We start from the raw sequence: 23,419 nt of genomic DNA on the forward strand, positions 1-23,419 counted from the left end.
CACTCCTTATAGAAATTATAGAAATTTTCTTGAAACCTAAGTGGTCTTAAAGGCCGAATGAGACAGAGGCTAATCCTATACTACAAAGGGTGACTAAAGGAGGAACATCTAAAACCGAGACAAGATTTACCCAATTTAGAGGTTGACACTTTAGTCACCCAATTGAAAATTAGAATGGGAGACGACAGAGGGTCACCACTTGCATCTTGCTCAGCTGAGCCAGCTCATTAGCGAGTATTCGGCGAGTATAGTCTGTATTCAGGAAACAAATTACAGACCAGGGGCCTGTTCCACAAACGAACTTTGCAACTTTAATTTTTTCTATTAAACGCACAGCTCATCCTTATATCCTTTACCAGAGATGCCAACTATTACGATTCAATCGTAATAATTACGAATTACCCATCATAATTACGCCTTTACGAATCACACACCACAAATTACGATTTTTTGTTGATTTTTAAATCTAAGTGTATGAAGTGTTCAAAGGGATACACAAGGTGGCGTGGATTCTCAGAATATTATCTTCGGATTTCTCAGAAATAATTTATCCCCCTTTCCTGTCCCTCGCTTAAGAATATTTCGAGTTTTCACGCGCCGAACGCAGTGTGTGCTTCCAGTACCGGAAATTTAGGCACCTGTGAAGTGGCATATCTTGCGGAGTTGTTGTCCTTGTTCGTCACATGATCAGACTTCCATGCAAGTATGAGAGTTCTTTTGTCTTTGTTTTGACGGTAAAGTGGTGACAAACTCCGTTTAATTGTGAATACTGTTTGGGTGACTGTTGAAGAAGTATTTATTGCGAGTTTGGTTGCCAAATTTACATATATTGCTCTTCTAGGATATATGCTAATCGTGTGTTACGAAATGCGAAAGGTTTTGTAATAATGAAGGGATTTCTTGTGCAGGAAAATACGTGTGATTACGTTACCGTGACTAGTGACGCTAGTAATAAATATAGTTGAAAATTTAGGGAGGTATACTCGGAAGAATGGCCCAGTTTATTGCGCTCCTCAAAATGTCATTCACACATGTTTTGTAGTGTGTGGAGCCGCGATGTTTCGGATGCGCATGATGAAGATGAACAAGACTGAATTTCGTGCTAATATGAACTCCGAACTGTTAAGTGCTCTGTTAGTGCAGAGGATGCACATGATATGAAAAGAAAAAGCATGTTACCAGTGTACGTTTACCAAACAGTAACTACAAGCTTTAAATGATATGTAAGTTAGTAATATCACGATTTAAAAAATATATATATATCTACGACCCCCCCCCCCGTGCCCTAACGGCTGCATTACGAATTACCTTTTTTGAAAGTTGGCATCTCTGCTTTACAAAATTCTACTTATAATATCTCCTGTACTACTTACAAATATAGTCAACTGATATACAGTATGTGGAATTACTTCAAATGATACTATACAACTGGTATAAGATTAAACTTTACATTGCATTTATTTACTTTTTTACCATTCTGGAACCTAAGTAGCATAACGACCTGGTGCGTTTTAACCAGAGCCCGTTTTGCCACCACTTTTCAGAGTTCCTGAAGGCCCTTCACAGCTACCGTAGCGGTCCCAGGGCCCTCGAAGTCCCCACTGTACTTCACCCCTACAGGCAGTCCCCTACTTTGGCTGTCCAAACTCCTTAGACCAGGGGATGGAATTAATTTATTCACACACATTTTTTTATTTACAATAACCTGCACTGGTCGAATGCCCTCTAACACTTCATTTATTTTCTCTGTTGCTGTTTATTCTCTTCTTGAATATCTGTACAGATTTTGGACAAGGATCAAATACTACCCCTGGAAAACTGTTCCACTCCTTCATAACCTTTCCCAATGAATGAAAATTTACCCCAATCACTTCTGCTAAAATTCCTTGTAATTTTATATTTGTGGTCTGTCCTGCCGATATAATTATTTTCCAACTGAAGCCTCTCACGGATATCTCCCCATGCTTCTCTTGTACAGGCTCTATATAATCCTATAAGTCTAGTTTTCTCCCTTCTCTTACTTGAAGTTTCCCACCCAAGTTCCTTGAACATTTCTGATACACTACTCTTTCTCCTGAAATCCCCTGTTACAAATCTTGCTGCTTTCCTCTCCACACTTTTCACTTCATTTCTTTGCACTTTGCATTTCTGTACCAATGGAGGAACATAACAGGCTTGAAAAGTGAAAAGAGTCCTAATTTTTAAGTTTTCACTTTGCAACCTAAATCTGAAAAGTGATGGTGGAACAAAATCTTAACTGAAAAGTGCAAAGTTGCGAAGTTCGTTCGTGGAACAGGACCCAGGTCGTCATACAATCTTGAGAAATTTTCGACTATACTCGACAGAACGACATTATGCTCACCGGGCTTCTGGTGGCATTGGCATTTTTGTCCGTTCTGATACCTACAGCAAAGAGATCCCACTAAGAGCGCCGCTGGAGGCTGTAGCAGTTCGCGTTCCGCTGCCTGTCATAGCAACAGTTTGTAATGTTTATTTTCCACCAGGCCAGCCTCTTAGCATAAATGATGTCATTGATCTTATAGATCAGCTTCCTCGTCCCTTCCTCTTATTGGGCAATTTTAATGCCCATCACCCCATGTAAGGCTCTGATGCCCCTTGCCCCAGGGGAAGGGAGTTGGAAACATTAGTAACTGAGCTGGATTTATGTCTTTTGAACATAGGCGAAGAAACTCATTTCAGTGTACGTTACGGCACATACTCTCGCTGTTTCGGTGGACGATCTTTGTGACGGTAACCATTTTCCCATTTTTCTTACTTTGTTACAACAAAAAGCCGTCGAGGCTCCTCCTTAATGGATTCTTAAACATACTGATTGGCCAAAGTTCACATTCCTAGCTGTCTTTAATGCCGATACCAAGCGGACCGTAGACGGCAAAATAACTTACATAACACAGGTTATCCTTGTTGCTGCTGAGGAGTCCATTCCCTCCTTCTCAGGGCCTCCTCGCCGAAAATTTGCTCCTGGGTGGAACGAAGACATTGTAGCAGCTATCAAAGAATGCCATCGAGCCCATAAATGTTATCGTAGGCAGCCTACTGTGGCCAACTTGGTAACATTTAAGAAACTCCACGCTAAGATGCGAGTTCTTTGCCAAGGTAAGAAAGCTTCGTGGGAGAGATACGACGTCACATACTCCATCATCTCAAGTGTGGACTAAACTTCGACGTATTTCGGGTATCCAAGGATCATCTTCTGTACCGGAAATCTCCATTTCAGGCAGTGTCGTCACTGAACTTCTCTTGATTGGTAAGCATCTCGCAAATCATTTCATGGATGTGTCCGGCTCCAGGAATTACCATCGTGATTTCCTCACTCTGAAGCGGGAGGCAGAAAGTCATCACCTTAGTTTTGCCACTCAAGCTTCAGAGGACTGTAACATGCACTCTACGGAGTGGGAACTCTGCAGCGCCTTGGTGCTTTGCAAGGACATGTCTCCTGGGCTAGACAATGTCCATAAGCAGATGTTGAAACACCTTAGTGAGAGTAGATAGTCTATTATATCTCCTTCGCGTGTTCAGCCAAATCTGGATAGAGGGTGAGTTTCTGTCTCCGTGGCGGGAGGGCATAGTTATTCTTGTCCTCAAGCCTGATAAAAATCCTAAGTATGCAGGAAGTTATAGACCTGTTTGTCTCACTAACTGTTTGTGTAAGCTCTTCGAGAGGTTGGTAAATTGCCTGCTTATTTGGTGTCTGGAGAAACAAGGAGTTCTGTCCAATTACCAATGTGGTTTTTGAGCCGCTCGCTTGACCACTGACCACCTGCTACGCCTGTAGAGTTCTATCTAGGGTGTGTTTCTCCGCAAACAGCATTTGGTGGCTGTTTTCTTTGACTTAGAAAAGGCCTATGAAACCACATGGCGATATGGTATCCTTTCAGTCCTGCATCAGTGGAGATTCCGAGGTAACTTGCCGGTATTTATTGCGATTTTTTGTCCTTCCGTCTATTCCGTGGCCGAGTAATAGAGCAAACGTCTGAAAAGCCTTACATCCGATCTGTTTTTGACATGCTCTATTGGTGAAAAATATCTAATTCCCTCCATGGGAACTTAGAATTTTCCATAGGGAGGACATATTCGCAGTACCATGTTCAGGAAAATGGGGTCCCACAGGAATGGTTCTCAGTGTCACTCTGTTCGCGATTGCCATAAACCGTATTATTGCTGCTGCTGGTTCAACAGTAATACCATCGCTATATGTGGACGATTTTGCTCTGCACTAAAGCTCGCGTAATATGGCCGTCGCAGAGCGACAATTACAGCAAGCTATTAGGAGAGTGGAGCAGTGGACCTTCGAACATGCCTTTCAGTTTTCCGCCACAAAGACATCTGTTGTCTACTTCGGCAATGTACTCTTCACCCACATCCTGAGCTTTATTTAGGAAATGTTGCTATTCCTGTAGTTGACTCTTACCGATTTCTTGGGCCCCTTTTCGATAGTACATTATCGTGGGAGTCACACGTGTGGCAGCTAAAAGTGCAATGCACCAAGAGGCTTAATCTCTTGAAGTTTCTTAGCAGCACTAATTGGGGAGCTGACCATATGGTGCTCCTACGCTTCTATAGGACACATATTTTATCCAGGTTAGACTACGGCAGTGCAGCATATGGCTCAGCAAGACCAAGTGTTCTTGCGAGATTGAACAGTATCCATCACAGCCGTGTTACATTGACAATGAGAGTTCTATTTTTTTTTTTTTTTAATCTAAGAATTTCATATTTGTCCGTATTGAACTGAGGATGGAAGATAGGAAACTTAAAAGGGTCCACCTTTTCAATACAAGTAAATGTTATAGTTTATTTACAACATATATTTACACTTGGAACTAGTTTCGACGCTGTTTGGCGTCATCTTCAGCCAAAATGTGGGAAATAGGCATAGCATGTTGACATTTATATTATACAAGGTGTTACATCAGTGTGATTAAAAGAGAGAATATGAAGACGTGAAGTACAATGTCAGTTTCAAAATGATCATGAAGGGTGAGTCAAAATTGTATAAACATGAGATAACATAAACACATAAACAAAAAACATATATACATATAAACTGTAACAAAACCATGCGGAAGTACGAGATGATTGGCATTGGAGATTCAAATTATTTCAGACACTCTTCCATTGAATGTTGCCTGCCGCGAGTGTAGTACAAAACATAGGTTAGATTTCAATAAACACAATCGTCTCAAAAATGCACATAACATTTTAAAAATATTTGGGTTGAGATGAAATTTGGTAGTTAGGGATTGAAATCACTTATTCAATAAGCGTCAATTCAAAAAAACAGCTGTGAAGGGTGAGACAGAAATTGCACAAACATGAGTTTGGACTCGATAAATGAAAAAAACACATGTAACACACTCGGAAAAGTAGGTTCTTGATGGATTTGGCATAAAAGGTCTGCGTTCAATCATTCGTTGAATGGCAATGGTGCGAGTGTAGTTCAAATGCGCGTGAGGATTTAACAGCCTCTTAGAATTGCACGTGACATCTGAACTCATGGTGCGAGATGAACTTGGCAGTGAAGGTTCGAATTGTAGATATTCAGTAATGCCATTTCGAAACAGTCCATGAAAGGTGAAACAAAAGCTATAATTCTTACGAGTTAGGATTCATTAAATAATACTTTCAAATACAAATAACATATTCAAATTTCCGTAGTACAAGGTGAAATTGGCAGTTAAAGAATTAAAATTTTTAGATATTTCTTCGTCGGGTGCCATATAGGTCATAGGCCATATATGAGACAGGGCTCAATATATCTAAACTTGTACAAATGCATATAACATATCTGAACCCAAGTGTGAGATGAACATGGTAGTTAAAGAATCACTTTGTAAACATATTCAGCTCGACAAGAATACAAAATTCGAATTACACACCGCCATCGACAACATCAAATTATAGTCTATCAGCTTCATTTCCGTATTGACTGGTACTCTGATATAAAGAAAGTCTAAAGTCTCCACCTTATCAATACATTAGTTTATTTACTCTAAATTAGTAAATTGGTCAATACCGGTTTCAATCCCTTGGGGATCATCTTCAGTTGACACACAAAAAAATAAATTTATAAAAACATCACATATGAAAGGTTACATTTGGTGACTATACATCTTAGTTTTTGAACATGCTATTGTATGAGGTATATTGGCTCAGTGTGTCTAAGCTTTTGTACACTTATTTACATCTGGTATTGATAATATTACATTCAATATGATTGATTCATATGATTAAAACATTAACAAATATCTACTAAAATGGTAAAAAATATACATCATTTGTTTAAAAAGTACTTGTTGTTAGAGTCTTTTGGATCATACTACACTTGTATTACAAAATGTGGAATAAGATTTTTCACTTATACACATTAGTGATAATGAGTCCATTATAGAGTCTTAAAAGTATTTTGTTGTAGAGGTATATCACAGCTTATTGGTTATTGTGATGTCAATAAGACGTAATTTCACTTGTATTAATATTTGGGGTATTCCACTTTTTTAAAAAGTCCATTGGAGTAAACATAGGAAAAGCTTAATTAAAGGGTTAATTAAAAATATATCCTTCATTACTAAAAGTACTAGTATGTGATACCTTATTAAAATGGATCTTTCATTTCTAAAGTATTGACATGTGATACCTCATATGTTTGTTTTATCATGTATAAAATGGGGTTTACATTTCTAAACAGTAGTACTGTGGGTTGTTACCATCTGTAATACATATTACGATCTGACATAGCAGCCAACTGAAAATGTTTAAAGTATAATCTAATGGAATGGGACCAATCCCTCTTTTTACTGTTTGTTTTTCACTTTCAACTGGTGGAGTGCATAACATATGCATGTTGTGTTAGATTTATATTATTGTTGAATTTGTTGCAATTTGTAAACTGCTGCTTTTGGTGAAGTATCTTGGAAAAATGACTCAGTATTTGAAAACATTACTACTATCATCACCGAAACTGAAAATGCCATAAACAAAATACCTTAGGAAAAGCAAAATGAAATCAGATATGAAATAAAAAAAACACTACCACAATATATTAACAAAATCAATCAAAAAATCAGCCAACAAGACACCATAAACCACAAACAAATTAAAGAACTTTAAAACAAAATCAAACAAAACAACTTAATATTAACTAAAGCAGACAAAGGAAACACAACAGTTATCATAAATAAAGATGAATATATAACAAAAACAAAAACTTGCTTCCAAGATGAAACTTTCCAAATCAAGGCCAAAGATCCTACTAATAGCATTCAAAAGAATTTAAAAACTTTACTAAAAAACTCTAACTTTCTTTTAAATGAACAAGAAACCACAAAATTGATCACAATGAACCCAGGAATACCTACTGCCAAAGCATACCCTAAAATCCATAGACAACATTCCTATGAGACCCATAATAAACTATAGACCAAGCCCCACCTATAAACTATCACAATTCATTCAAAAATTTCTCAAAAAACATGTTTTTCAGGCAAAGAAAACCATAAAAAACTCAATAGAATTTTGTAAGATCACCAAAAATATAAAAATAGAACATTACCATAAAATAGCTACATATGACATAACAAACATGTATTCTAACATACCTACACAAAAAGCCATAACAGTCATCGAATCCAATCTCAATAACCATAGCAAACTGAGCAAGTTAGAAATAGATGAATTTATAAAACTATTACACTTTGCCATCAACAACAATTACTTTAAATTCCATGATACTATATACCATCAAAAAGGATTACCCATGGGATCACCAATATCAGGTATAATAGCTGAAATATATATAGACCACCTCAAACATCAAGAAATCCAAAAATTGAATAACATTATTTTTTGGTGCAGATTTGTTGACGATGTATTTATTATAATAGACAACAGGCATACCAATGAAAATATAATCCTAGAACAACTAAATGAAATAGATCCTCACATAAAATTCACAATGGAAACCGAAAACAACACTATAAACTACTTAGATATATCCATAACCAGACACAACAACCATTTAACATACAGCATATACAGGAAACCTACCCACACATCGAACACAATAAAAATAGATTCCACTCACCCACATACTCACAAGAAAGCCGCATACTATAGCATGATACAGAGCATACAACATTCCACTCACGAAAAAAGATCTAAACAAAGAATTGAACCTAATTCACGAAATAGCCAAACAGAACGGATATAAAAGAGAAATGATAAACCAGATGAGCAAAATAAAAAACCAATCAAAAACTAAATTAACTAGAACCATCAAAGACAAAAAAGATTACGCAACTTTCACCTACAACAATAACCATATACACTCTATAACGGACATCTTTAAAAAACAAGGCTTAAAAATAGCCTACAAAACCACACGTAACAATACCAACATACTATATAACTCCAAATCAGTCAACATCATAAATAAATACAACCATTCAGGAGTCTACCGCCTGAAATGTAATGACTGCAGAGCCAGCTATGTAGGACTTGCTGGGAGAAGTTTTTCAATATGATACAATGAACACTTAAATGCTGTCAAGCAGGTATTCTTAAATAAGATAATAATTTATGGTGTTATTACTTAAGCCTAAAGAGCCAAGGCAGAGGCAAGAAATTAAGACAGAAAACGAGAAGATAAATGCAGTAAGAACTATAGTAAATGCCAGAGAACACATTAGGGTGTGAAATAATGGGCTACACTCTGGGGGTACTATTGAAATATTAACTGCCACCCTTAGTCTATTCAAAAACCTATTCAAATATCCCGCAGAATTGCGCCTTGACATCTCAGTCGTCTTCTACTAAACTAACAACCACGAGTTTACAGGAATAATGACGAAAATGGCATTACGTTGCTTCCCTGTTGGCAAGCAGCCAGGGACATTGCCGTGGTATTCGGTAGGTTCATTGTCGGTCACCCAATAGAGAAAACAGTAATTTACTCCATCATTTGAAGGCTAGGCAAAATTATGTGCATAACAAAAGTTGTTTAAAATGGAGATATGTTTCATATACAGTCTAGATATTTTACAACAAATCAATAGTATAAGAGAAAATTGGAAAAAAAAACCCCCTATTCTGGTCTTCCTATAAACCTCCAGTCTGTTCAGTGATATTTAAATCGTCTGCATATCTGAACCTGCTCCTGGATGAGTATACTCTAAATATGAATTTTGGTTGAGATCTATAAAGTCGTTTCTCCGTGATGGTGGAACAGACAGGCAGACAAACAAACATTCTGTTTCCTTCATAAATGTTTGAAATTCGTTGACATCAGTCAAAGATGAAAGCTACAGCACAGTTAGGCAAGTCTCTCACCATTCTTATTTGTCCGTTTGTATGCTGAATATTCCACTACTGTCTTTCTGTACTTCTTCTCTTTGTTAATCTTGCATTGAAATCGCCCATCAGCACATTGTCTTAATTGTCTTAAATGTTTGATCCCCGGGCATTTATTAGTGTGTATGTCTTGTTTCCACACCTTGGTTACTGAAGTGAGACCTTCTTCGATGCACTTTCAAAGACTGTTACTGAGTAACTTTTGTCTTCTTCTTGCTTCCGAATTTGGCCAACTGTGGACCGCCTGAAATTTAATGCTTTCTGGCCAGTCTTCTTCTTTTCTCTTCCCAGAACTTCTTCATTCGTTCACTCCTTATTTTTCTCTGCTCCTAAGATATTACATATTTGGGCCTGTCTTCCGCTGTTCCTTCTGTTGAGGATAAATTCTGATATTATTTTAATTTCTTCTGCGTCCTCCTTAACCTCCTCCACCCATTTTGTTGTCCTCCTCAATCCAATTATATAATTAAATATTCTTTTAGTCAAGCGGTTGTCATTCATTCTGACGAGATGTCTGTAAAATTTCAGTCTTCGTTTTCGCATTGTGTCAGTGATCTTTTCGGAATACTTGTAGAGATCCTCATTTCTCCTTTTCCTCCACGTACCATCCGTCGTTTTCTGAGGTCCAAGAATTTTCCTCAGAATTTTCCTTTCCTTCTTATCAATTTCTTTCAGTTCCCCTTTTTTATTTAATATAAGGCATTCTGAACTGTACAGCCCCTCTGGTTTTACAACAATGTTGTAGTGTTTAATTTTGGCTTTGTAGGATATTGCCTGTTTATTGTACCTGTTCTGTGTCAGTCTGTAGGCCAGTTCCAATTTTCTAGCTCTTTCCTTGTTTGCCTCCTTGTCCAGTCCATTGGGTTGGATCATTTCTCCCAAATACTTAAACTTTTTTACTCTTCTAACCTTTCCGCACTTCACTTCCATGCTTTTCTCTCCCTGATGTCGGTATTCCATGTACTTCGTCTTTCCGTAGGAGACTTTGAGACTTGTTTTCTTCGCAATGTTATGAAGAAGCTCCAGCATCCTTTGGGCATCCTCTCTGTTTTGAGCTAAGAGAGCAAGATCATCAGCACAAGCCAGACATTTAATTTCCAAGTTTTGTCCCTTGCGCCCAAGATGAATTCCCTGTATGCCTTCTACTTTCAGGGAGTTTTCCCAGGTTCTTATGATTTTCTTCAATACAACGTTAAACAGGATGGGTGATAATCCATCTTGTCTGACTCCTGTCTTTATTTGGAATGGATCAGAGATTTCTCATAGGTTATAATTAATAATTACAGAGATTTCTCCAGCGAATTTAATGTTTGAGATGGTGTCTGTCAGGGTTTGTTTTATTATTTCTCTCGTTTTCCTGTCGATTCCAAACTCTTCTAGGACATTAAATAATGTCTATCAGTTGAGTCATATGCTTTTAAGAAATTGACGAAGATTATCACTGTGTCCTGGCCCCTCGATGCTCTAATCCTTAGAATACACTTGAGGTTGAATATCTGTTCTGTACACGACCTCCCTTTCCTGAATACAGCTTGGTATTCCCCAATGAGGGAGTCTGTTTGTTCTTCGATCCTGTTCAGTAGCACTTTGGAGAATATTTTGTACGCGACTGAAAGTAAAGAGATACCTCTGTAGTTATTAATTTCCATTCGGCTACCTTTCTTGTGGAGTGGGTGGATAAGCGCACATTTCCAATCGTTCGGAATCCTTTCAGTTTTCCAAATCTCTTTTGTGAGGTTATGTATTCTTTCTGCACCCACTTCTTCTCCGATCTTGACATTTCTGCCACAGTGCCATCTTCCCCTGGTGCTTTGTTGTTTTTAAGCTCTCTGATTATACATTTTATCTCATCTAGACTTGGTGGGTTGGAATTTGGATTCTCGTTGGATAGTTTCAGGACAGGCAATCTTTCATGCGGTTCTTCACAGTTGAGCAGCTTTTGGAAGTAGTCAGCCAGGAGCTGGCAGTTTTCTTTATCATTTGTTGCTATGCTACCGTCTGTTCGCCTGAAGCACAGATTTGGTGGTGTATATCCCTTTAGGTCTTCTTTGAAGGTTTTGTAGAACTCGCTGGTGTTGTTCCTTTTAAATTCCTCTTCTATCTTCTCTATCCTATTCCTGTCATATTTTCTCTTCTCTGTTCTTTTGATCCTAGCTGTTCTCTTCCTTGCTTCCTTGAAGTCTTCCAAGTTCTCGCTGTTGCTGTTCGAATGCCATCTCTTCCAGGCCTTTAGTCTACTTTCTAATGCATCGTCACATTTTTCGTTCCACCATCGATGTTTCCGCTTCCTTGGAGGATTCCCCAAACCTTCAGTAGTTTTGTTCATGGAATCTCTGATTTCATCCCAGTTGGTCATCCTTAGTTTGGAGAGGTTCTGTTGGTATTCCAATTTATTCTGCTCCAGAGTCTCTACGTTGATCCTGGGTTTCCTTTGCTGCCTCAATTTAGATCTATTCGGCTGGAATCTTACTTTTATCTCAGAGAGATAGTGATCCGAATCAATGTTCAGGCTTTTCCTTACTTTGACATTTAGGATGTCTTTCTGGTTTCGTGCTGTTATTGCGACATGGTCAATCTGAAATTCACCCAGCATTGTATTAGGAGAGACCCAGGTTTTCTTCTTTTTTTGGGAGAGCTTTGAAATACGTGGACATGAGTTTCAGGTTGAATTGTCTACAGTAGTCAGTCAGTCTTTCCCCATTTCTGTTCGTTCTTGTGTGTGCTGGGTAATCTCCCACGACTTTTCTATGTTTCTTTTCTTTGCCTCTCTGAGCGTTGAAGTCCCTGACCAAAATCTTTACATGATGTTGTGGAATTTTGTAAGTTACATCTTCAAGAGTTTCCCAAAATTCATCCACCTTTTCTGGATATTTCCTGTTATCTTCATTTATAGGGGCATGTGCGTTGATGATTGTGTAAGCTTTGTTGCCAGATCTAAGGTGAGGTTTATGGCGGACTCAGTAATGCTCCTTTTGCCTACAAAGGCCGTTCCTAGAATTGGTATGTTAGAGTTGTTTCTTATTGCAGGTTTTTCCTTCATAGATTCTGAAACCGTCTGACTTGTATGAATCTTCGTCCAGAAATCTCGTCTCTTGTACCGCTAATATGCAGATATCCCGTTCCTTTATAATACTGGTAAGTTGTTTTAATTTCCCGGTCAGTAGAGTGTTCACTGTTCCCAAAAGGTGTTTTTTCTTGGATCGAATCTTCTGCATTGAAGTTCTGGGAAGCTCCGACTCTTCCCTACATGATGTTCCAGGCTCTCCAGAATCCGACGGCCTGGTTGCACTGCTCTTGGCAGTGGGGGATTTCCATTTCTGGGTACCCCCTGGAGTAGTTTTTCCTGAAGACGTTTCCATCATGCGTTAAGTTGAAGTTAGGTGGGAGGGCAGGAACAGCCTGCTCCTCAGAGTTAAAACTGAGGTTGTAAGCCCCAGAGTTTGTTCTAGGCTGTCCCTTACATTGGGAACAGACGCCCTTGCAGCCGCGCCTCACCTGGGAAACAGATGCTGCTGTTGGATAGTGTACTCATATTATTTCCTGAGTACTGGGCTGCCTCTTCCGCAATCTCCACTGTTCTGAAGTCCATCTTCTCCGCTATAGATTCCGTTGAGGTCTTCGCTCGTAACCCTGAGCTGGGACCCTTACCAGATTTTACACACCGGGTCAGTGTGCTCTGGGACTCACATAGGCAGGGGCGCCAATCCCTGGGCAGGGCTGCCTCCGAAGAGGGTCCCTACCTGCTACCTTAGTAACTTTTATCTACTGTAAAAGCCGTGCCAAGAAGTGAGAGATAATTTGTATTAGCCACACTGATCGCTGGTTTTCCATGGTATCTTTATTTTTTTTTTTTTTATTTTTTTTTTTTTTTTCAATATACTGAATAAAATTGCACCTTCCTCAAATCCTTGCAGTTTTTCAAGAGTTGTTAAATTTTCACTGAGCAAGTAATACTTCAGACAGTTTGCAATGAATTCTTAAAAAGTCTCTCTCACAAATGACGGACAATTAGTTTTCTTTCGTTCTTCTCTTCTAGCAATGTCATCAAATTGGATGCATCTGATAAAAAAATAAAAATCTATTCAGTCTCGGTACTCATCGTAAGTCATCCATTTTCCATAATTTCAGGAAGTTGAGATGGTTAGCCTCACTGGATTCCCCACTGTGTTCCAATTCTCATTTCCCTTCTCCCTCAGAGATATATGCTCTTTCTTCATTCGTGTCACTGTCATCTAAGAAATCATTTTAGTCTCTGTCCACATTCAATAATGTTTTTTTGACTACTTCCACATCTAGAGGATTGCTAAGATTGACATTTTTTCGTTTGACATATTGCCTGAGAAGGAAGAAAAGACGTGTGAAAGTGTGTATCTGTAGGCTTCAGGCTGTTTTCAAACATACTGTGAAAGAAGAAAAATGTATAGTAATACTTATGATGTCATTATCATTTATTAATGTTTATTTTGAATTCTATAGAGGAAAACTGAAAAGCTTCCGTGAGTGGTTGCCTGTATCTTCTGTAAACTGTTCAGGTTACACATTCAACAGTCCATTCACTAAAGAGTTGATATAGTGATTGTTGACTGTGCTCGGGGACAGGGAATAGTAGCCGAGAGTGGGATTTTCTCCTCCTCTTGGTTTCTGGGGTATAATGATTAACAGCAGCTCACCGCATATTCTGCACACGCACATCTCTTGGAAGGTTAACAAAGTAGTGGAGTGAGTCACGGGTTAAATTGAGGAACTCTTTGAAGTTTACAGAGAAGTAGGGTTTCGGGTGAATATAGGTGGATAGAAGAGATATGCTAGGGGCTTCTGTGTCCCTCTTTTGCAAATTATCACCTGAAAATCCTCCTGTGTACAAAAGATATTTGCGAATAACATCCACTATTCCACCCCCTGTGACAACCGCATTAGTGTTTCTTTTCTTTTTATTGGATCTGCCTTGCCAATACCTAAATGTACGATCATGGATTATTTTCTATATCATTTCAGGAATAAATGTTTTGAGAACCTTCAATTCTCTTCATCAGCTCACAAATTCTAAAACTTCTTCACATATATAGACCTTTAAAAAATTACATAATCCCTAAATCTGCTAAATACAATTTGATGATCGGCATGTGATGACCTTATTACAGGTTTTAATAGTCGTTCTGTATTGGATTATGCCAGAAATTAATTTTTTTTTAAACACGGTCAGATAGATAGATAATGCCTTTATTGGTGGCGAAGTTAGGGCTCAAGGCCCTCTCTTACACTTAACTACTAGATGAGTATACATATACATAACTTATAATTTCGAATACAAATAAAACAAATAATACTAATAGCAGCAATAATAATAATAATAATAATAATAATGAAAATCCTTAATTTTAAAATACACAAAATAACGTACACTTAAATTATGTAACTGCAGTAATCCATTCATTCATCCCATTCATTCCTTCATTCACTCAACAATTATCCAGCAAGTCAGCGGGATCTACCCAGCAAATGCTCCCAGCAAGCCACTTTAAACTTGCGATGAGAAGGATTTTCTCTAATGTTCGCAGGTAGCGAATTCCATGACCTAGACACAGAGATTATGAAGGAGCGGTTGTATACAGCAGTACGGTTTATAGGTATGGCAAGAGAGGAACCAGATCTTGTATTGTGTTCATGATAGGACGAGAGGTAAGAAAAAGATGAAGACAGATAGTCGGGAGTATTAGTGGAAAGAACTTTGTGCAGAAGCGATAGCATGTGAAGTTCACGGCGCTGGTGCACTCGAAGCCACGACAGCTCCTTATAATAAGATGATATATGAGCATCATATCGCAGATTAAAGATATATCTTATGCAGCTCTTCAGGCTCCGGTCCAGTTTCTTGTTACTGTCCCAGGTTATTCCAGTCAACACAGTGTCACAGTAGTCAAATATAGGTAGTATAAGAGAGCGAATTATTTGTACTTTAAGTCGAACAGAGAATGTATTAGCGAACCGTTTCAGGGGATATAAGCTTTTATGTACTTTATTGCATGTACTTATCACCTGTTGAGTCCAGTTTAGAGTCTCAGTCATGATAATTCCTAAGTTGGTCACTGAAGTAGAGTAGGGTATGATTTTATTGTTTAAAATTATTGGGGGGATGTTCTGTTGCTTGAGGGAATAAAGGTTTTTACTGGTACCGATAATAATAACTTGAGTCTTATTTGGATTCATTAATAAACTGTTTTTATTTGCATAGTCACTAAGATGTTGAAGGTCAGAATTTATTTTAGTAATTGCAGTATCAATATCACTCGGTTTTGAATGATAGTAAATCTGTATATCATCCGCGTACACTTGCAATTTGCAGAATTTAAGAGCTTTTGATATATCATTAATTTGGATGATAAATAGCAGTGGTCCAAGAACCGACCCCTGAGGGACGCCGAGGGTCTTCCTTTCCCATCCTGAACTCAAATTTCCAACTGTTACACGTTGGTCAGGTCTGTTCGTATACAGTCAATCACTGGTTTGATGTACAAATGCGACATGCTAAACTTCAGGGAAGTTCTGTTGGATATCTGTTTCATTTGTGTTTAGCTTTACAATTAAAAGCAAATAGGTCTATTGATGTAGTCTAAAATTACATGCATTTGAACCACGTTTAAATCATATAGTACCTCAAAAGTCAATTGTCAATTGATGCAATCCACTGACTAATTTGCCCTGACCTTATTTGTACTGGTAGTAAACAAAGCCTGTCCAATATCATTCCAGTTTGCACTTCATGTTTGTCTGCCAGGATGTATTAAATTCTTTCTACAAAGAAGGGAAAAGAATGAGAGAAGGTTTACCCTACTAAGGAAAGAAAAAAAAAAAACTTTTGTAAGTAAGAGCACAGGCATTAAGTAAATGATTCGAATGAGATAGCTGTTGTGAGTTGTATTATCAAAATTTTAGAAACCGTATTAGTTTGAAGTTATAGAAACCATTTCATGGAGCCTGGCATCAATTACCTGTTAAATTATTTTCATGGAGTGACACAAAAGCAGTGTTAGGTGATAATCCTTGCACTCAGTCCTGTCACCCTTGCCTTTCCATATTGGCACTGTAATTAGTTCTCCAAATTGCTGGAGCCACTCCACCATCGATGATTTGGTTTAGAGAGGGGGGTAAGGTCCTTGGCTCATCGGTGGCCTAGTATCTTCCACACTTCCGCTGAGATGTTGTTAGGGCCAGTTGCCTTCCAATTCTTCATCTTCTTTATTGCTTCTTTGACCTCCTTGGCACTACAGGTCCAGAGATTGGTTGGATTTCCTCTTTGGATTGGAAGATGGTCGAATTACTCGATTTGGTCAATCACTCCATCGATGAAGAGTGGTGGGTGGGGTCTTTGAGGACACAGTGGTTTTCATACTTAACGGGCTTGACATTTCCATTCTGAGTTGCTTCATGACATGTATGGGCCAAATGATAGATTTTATTTTCTCTTTCAGGTGAGTCCAATTCAGCATATACATGGTCGTGGTAAGCAGCCTTAGCTGTCACGACTGTTTGTTTTGCTACTGCGTTTTATGCCTTGTAATGATGAAGATTTTCATTGGTGCGATACTGGAACCACTTTTTAAATTCCATCTTCTTCTCCTTCACAGCTGCTTGCATTTCATCGTTCCACCATTGCACTTGCTTATCAATAGCTCGTTTCCCTGGCTCTGTTTTCCCAAGGACGGCAGTAGCTGCAGTATGTACATGTCCAAATAATTTGTCCCATTTGATAGGTGCTGGTTGGTTTGTGTTGACATTAATCGGACCAAGGGCAGTCATGAACCGAGTTTTGCATTCACGTAGGCGCCACCATTCTATTCATATGGCCTCATTGATTTGTGGCCGCTTGTGGCCTAGATTAGTCGTCTGGAGGTCCATGACGAGAGGTCGATGTTGGGGAGAAATTGATTCTGAAGGGCTTACTTTAACATTGTTCACCTACTTCGTCACGTCGTCTTACAAGCAAATGATGAGATGAATGGGCCTCTTTTTAGAATTGTGTTGGTCACTATGAGCTTGTGTTCTTCAGTACAGTCTAAAATCCGGGTGCCATCGTCATTGCATGTGCCAGAAATCCGTTACCTCCATGGCACTGAATATAACCATCTCTTGCTGATCCATCATGGCCATTGGAGTTTCCCCCTAATACCAGATGTTCTTTGGGTCCAGTAGTTTGTAAATAGGCATCAAATCCTTTCCAGAATTCGCCCTTCTCATCGTCGGAGCATCCAGTTTGGTATGCATACCACGTAACAAATATCGGAGAGTTGTTGCACCAAGCTCTAGATTGACATGAGTTGATGACATATTCGATGACAATCGACGATGTCCCGATACTTCTGACTGGTCACGATGCCAACACCATTTCGAATGCTATTTTCACTATTATAACACAGCTTGTATCCTTCGTCAATCTCCCTAACTTTCACTCCTTGTCAATTGATTTCTTGAATGCATGGAATATTAATGCAGCGATTCCTTAGAGTTTCGGCCAGTTCTCAGCCTCTTCTGATCATTGTTCCAGTGTTGATGGTCGCAATTCTTAGATGGACTGGCTTCATTAACCCACCCCGTCCAGTGCCGGGGGCAACCCTCTCCCATTTCCCACTTTGCTTGGGCGGGGACAGTACGTGTCACTTCTGTGGGGGACTATTCATCTATCTTAGCATTTAGTCCCGCCTTAGTGCAGGATCTTTTAAACATGCCACGCTCCACTTCCTACAGTCAAGGGCATCAATTTCAGTGATAGCTACAATATGCATGTCCTTGATGCGGTCAAACCATCACTTCTTGGGATGACCTCTGGATCGAGACTCTCTAGGATCAAATTGAAGGCTGCATGTTTCATTGAGTCTACAGGACTTTGGACTACATGACCATACAATGTAAGTCGTGCTTCTCGCATCTTCTCTGGAATAGATGCCACTTTCAGTCGCCTTTGGTCATCTTCATTTCTGACAGGATCCAATCTTGTAAGATAAAATGACCAACAACATTTTCGTCTCCATACCATTTATAACCTGCTTGTGTTGTTTTATTGTAGGCCAGCATTCACACCCATACAGTGCAACTTGTTGTACCATGCATTTATTGACTTTTCCGTTCAATCAATCACTACTGATCTGCATTTAGGGCAGTCGCCCAGGTGGCAGATTCCCTATCTGTTGTTTTCCTAGCCTTTTCTTAAATGATTGCAAAGAAATTGGAAATTTATTGAACATCTCTCTTGGTAAGTTATTCCAATCCCTAACTCCCCTTCCTATAAACGAATATTTGCCCCAATTTGTCCTCTTGAATTCCAACTTTATCTTCATATTGTGATCTTTCCTACTTTTAAAGACACCACTCAAACTTATTCGTCTCCTGATGTCATTCCACACCATCTCTCTGCTGACAGCTCGGAACATACCACTTACAAGTAACAACTCTCATTATTGTTCCGTATTGAAGATGACGTTAGGCATAGATATCAAGGATAATTTAATAAAAAACCACCTATTCAATACTTTCCACGTTTAATGTGGTTATCTACATGATTTTATGTAGACTTATTTAGGTCAGGTACATGTTTCACCCATTATTTTGGGCATCTTCAGCCTGTATACAACCTTTAGGTCAAGGTTTGGGACCTTTTTAACCTTTTAACCTTTTTAACCTTTTTACGTGGATGAAGTGGCATTAGTTCACTGGTGTGCTATGTGAGAAGAAAATTCCCACCCACCTGAAAAATAAGTTACAAGATTGTGAGCAACTGCAAAGTGACCTCGATAATGTTGTGAGATGGACAGTAGGCAATGGTATGATGATAAATGGGGATAAAAGTCAGGTTGGTTCCATATAAGCTTGTGTGTTGGTATCCATTCAAAAGCCTTCTGGTCAAAAGTTGATAAAGGCGAGATGTAGAGGTTTGTGTTTCTCTCCCTTTTACAAAGCTGCATTGGTTTGTAGAAATATGTACGACGTTGCAAAGGCAGCGATCAAGAATACGTTCAAAAATCTTCGTCTGACATAATAAACGTATTGGTTGGTAGGTGACGCATTCACTATCACCAGCTTTGCCTTTCCAGATAAGGACTGTAGTGCTGGTCAACCAAATTGCAGGTCTGAGTGATGATAGTTCCTTCACTTTTTCCTGCCATTGTGGCATATGATCCTCTTCCTCCTTCAAAACTGTCAACCATCTTTTCCTGTAACCCTGGAAAGTGGCCCCCGCATTCTCTATCCTCTATGCCCTGGCTTGTGACAGACATTGCTGGGTTTCCCAAATATTAGGCCCAGGTTGGATATAGTTCAGTAAATAATTCATGGAAGTAATTCCAAGTGGGAGGGTTAATGATAATATTCCACTTGAGCAGTAAATTCCAAGAATGGTCGGATAATTGCTGGAGAATATAAAGGGACCGTTGACACCTGCCAAGGAGTATAGACAAATTACCTCTGTATATTGAGTGCAGGGTGAAGGTGCTTTTTGTGGTGTGTATGAAATTAGTGGTGAATTTTTAGTGAAGTTATGAGTGTGTTAGATTACACTAACCTGCAAAATAATATTTATTTTCCTCTGGTTCCTCTGACTTAGGTGTGCTGGGTTCAAATCTGCTTTCTGTTTTTCCATATCACGTAAGAATTTTTCACAATAGCTTCATCATTTCCTGTAATATGATTTTGATCAGTTTTCACTAAATTTTGACACCCATAAAAGGCCTGCAAAAAAAAAATTCTATCAACAGACATAAATAATAAAACTACTTCTGATTTCAAATTTCCCCCCCCCCCCCCATTTTTTATCTCTTAAGGATTTTCACAACAGCCACATTATTTTCTTTAATATCATGATTTTGATCATATTTCACTAAATTTTGACACGTCTTGAAGATCTGAAGGGAAAAAATTATTTAATAGGTGGCGGTAAATGACTCGCCAGCAAAATATTTTAATGAGGTCTGAGATATTATAGGTAAATTTTTTAACACAATGAATTCAGTGGTGGAGTCTGGTTTTCTTGCAGTGTGTAAAACTGTCATAAAAGTTAATTTTTACCTAATAAAGTTCACTGTAAAATAAAATAAATGCCTTATACAACATGAAACATACTACCTACATGCCTTTACAAAGACTATGTTCCACTGTTCCTAGTATTCCTAGTATCGTCTTTCCATTTCCTTTGTTTGTTGGTAGAATGTTTCACCCTGCTCATCATTTAGGGCTCCCAAATTGTCAGGGAAATAGTCCAGATGATTGTTCAAGTAATGGAGCTTGAAATTGTTTCGGCATATTTTTCACAATTGTCTTACAGTTCAAGTCTTTTACGTTTTTTAATTTTTTTAAAGCACCCCATGCATGGCATTCAGCATCATTCATAGTGCCCACAAATGGCAGGCTCCTTCATAAGGATTTAAATACTCAAAGCTCATACCACTTTTCTCCAGTGCTTTTAAGAATTGAAATTGACCTAGACTTCTACGCCTCACCAGCAATGACGGACAGTAGATGGGCTAGAGAGTGTAACACGCAGCGCCACGTCATAACATGACTCTCGATACACGGGTTTCACCACAAGATATGCATAAACATGAAGTTCCATGAGCCAGACGAAGATTATAAGTGTACTTTGTGCGGACAGAAATGTAGTAGATATCACATCATAACATGCACGAAAAGAACCAGGACAATTACAGACTATACCAAAGACTGAAATTTGAAATTTAATTAATGCTCAAACTTGAGTGTACATTTCTCTATTAAATTTTACAAATTGCTAGACTAGCGGGAAACACATTTTTCTCTCTAGAAATTTAACTTTCCCTCTTTGGTCACTTTTTCATTGTCCAATGTTTATCTTTACTTCTACTATACCAATTTCACAAAAAGCAAGGAAATTTTGTGTAACCTGCTTGTTGGCCTAGCAAGATAGCAGTTACCTTTAGGTCTCCCCACAATAGCCACTGATGTTTGCAGTTAATTTTTACTAGAATAAATTTTTGTTTCGTTGAGAAAAACAGAATATCCAATGGGAATTGAAGGAAATTTGATTTTATTATGTAGTAACACTGCTTTCATGATTCTCTTTGATGCATTGATAATAAATGCTGGTCATTACTGTCAGAATTTTCACCACCAAACTGAAGAATTAAACCTGATCTGTCAAAGCAATAAACTACCTGCTTTTCCATTTTGAGAAATGGAATTCCTCCTTTCAGTTCCTGTGCCAACTAAAGACGGCTCCTGCTGCCAGCATTTTCTTTTCTTTCAATCTCGATCCCGCACTCTCTCATTTCCTTGGTACGACTGAAGTCCTGCACAAAATCGTTCAGCTCTGCCTGAGTAAAACGCTGTGGTTTGTCTTCTGAAGTGAGTGGGGAGAAATCTTTATTAATTTCAAAATGGTCTCTAGACTCAAGACGAACTAGATCGCTCCACATCCTCTAGTTGCTTTGGTGGCACTGAAACAGGAATATCTGGATTGTGTGCCACAGGCGTAATAGCTGTTTCTAAGCCCTCAGGATATTTAATTTCTGATTTATTAACTTTGTTGTACCCTGTTACATTGCACAGACAGAAATAGCAATCATCATGATGATTTTTGTGTCACGCGAAATCATGGGAATTCCAAACGGCTTGGATTTCTTTTTTCCTCTAAACTACTATCTTAGTCCTTCAAAACCTGTTTTACATATAGTATTCATTGCCCGCTTTTTGTCTCGATCTCCAAGTTTAACTTAGAAATATGCAAGGTACACTTTTTTAATAAAGGGTGTAATATTTTTCTGCCTCTGTAACATGTATACATAACAGAAATTGTTCGGGTTGTTCCCTCACTGTCTTCTTGGTGTTACAGAGAATGAAGCCAGATCATATTAACATATCACCATACACAAACACTAAGGAACACTTAGAAATTAACTAACATTGCACTCTGACAACGAGAAAAGCTAGCCAATTGACTAATATTGCACTCTGTGGCAATGAGAAAAGAAAGCCAATTGAAGCGTGGGTTGGTACTATGCTAAAATGCAGGGCTGTGTTTACCTAAACTTAAAAATATCTGGGGAAAGAAAATATAAGACCTAACATCTTTGGCATTCTTCTCTTCAGTGCTATCAGTGGTGATGGATTTATTACTTGCCTTGACCGTGTTGGTCTTGCGTTGTCAGTCACCCAACCCTCCAAGAATTTTAAAGCAATGGATCGCCAAAGATAGAGAAGTGAGGGTTATACGGGTGTTCTGATTCACAAAAATATTCTCTGCGTAGGTTTGCTCTTTTCTATTTGTTATTATGTAATACACTATAAAGATTCCAAAGCATTCAATAAATCCAATACAAAGTAACAATGAGGTTGTATTTTATTTTCACCTAGGAGTGTCTTACCCCCGTAATTTTTTTTTTAGACAGTACATCCTATTAAGTATTTCACCAATTGTTTTGACTGGCTTTTTTAATGTGATAAAATTATTTTCATATTTCAGTAAATTTGAATATAAGAATTTTGGGGTTGTTTTTCTTATTGATATCTTGTAAACGTTACTTAATAAAGCATTTCTGTGTTTTTTTCCCGCTATTATTAGCATATCTTGATGCCTATAAAATTTTTTGAAACATGAAATTACTCATATTTCCTTAAATTTACATTAAATCTCAAGCATTGATATAGGCTATGTAAAATATCTAATTACATAAAATCTGTAGGCCTTTGCTAGCAAGATGTAGTGTTTACAGTGCACTATGTCTTCTGGTTTGGGCTAGAATAAAATTGTTACTTTCATTGACCTGTCTCAGTCTTATACTTGGCTTTAACAATATGAAAGTGGCTGAGGTATGAGTGACACTAGTAATGCCATTCCTTATGCAGCCAGTCCCTGCCAAGAGTAGCGTGAAAATGTCGCTCTTAGGGTCGGTTAGTGCACGCATTTCAGTGGGCTTGGCAGACTGATGTGCAATAGCAACTTCTGGTTCAGTGAGGAAAGCAATGGGAAACTACCTCACTCCTCATTTCCCTAGTACGCCTCTTCATTGTTACCTAGGTGTTCGTTGAT

The 23,419-nt window shown here is 38.4% G+C and overlaps 1 protein-coding gene across 2 annotated transcripts in view; it reads left to right on the forward strand.

Annotated features, from left to right (window-relative positions):
* CtBP (C-terminal binding protein) overlaps positions 1–23,419 on the forward strand; it is a 381,638-nt gene that overhangs the window by 246,929 nt on the left and 111,290 nt on the right. The gene's annotated exons all lie outside the window — the stretch shown is intronic.

This window comes from Anabrus simplex, chromosome 7, assembly GCF_040414725.1.
Source record: "Anabrus simplex isolate iqAnaSimp1 chromosome 7, ASM4041472v1, whole genome shotgun sequence".
Lineage (NCBI taxonomy): Eukaryota > Metazoa > Arthropoda > Insecta > Orthoptera > Tettigoniidae > Anabrus > Anabrus simplex.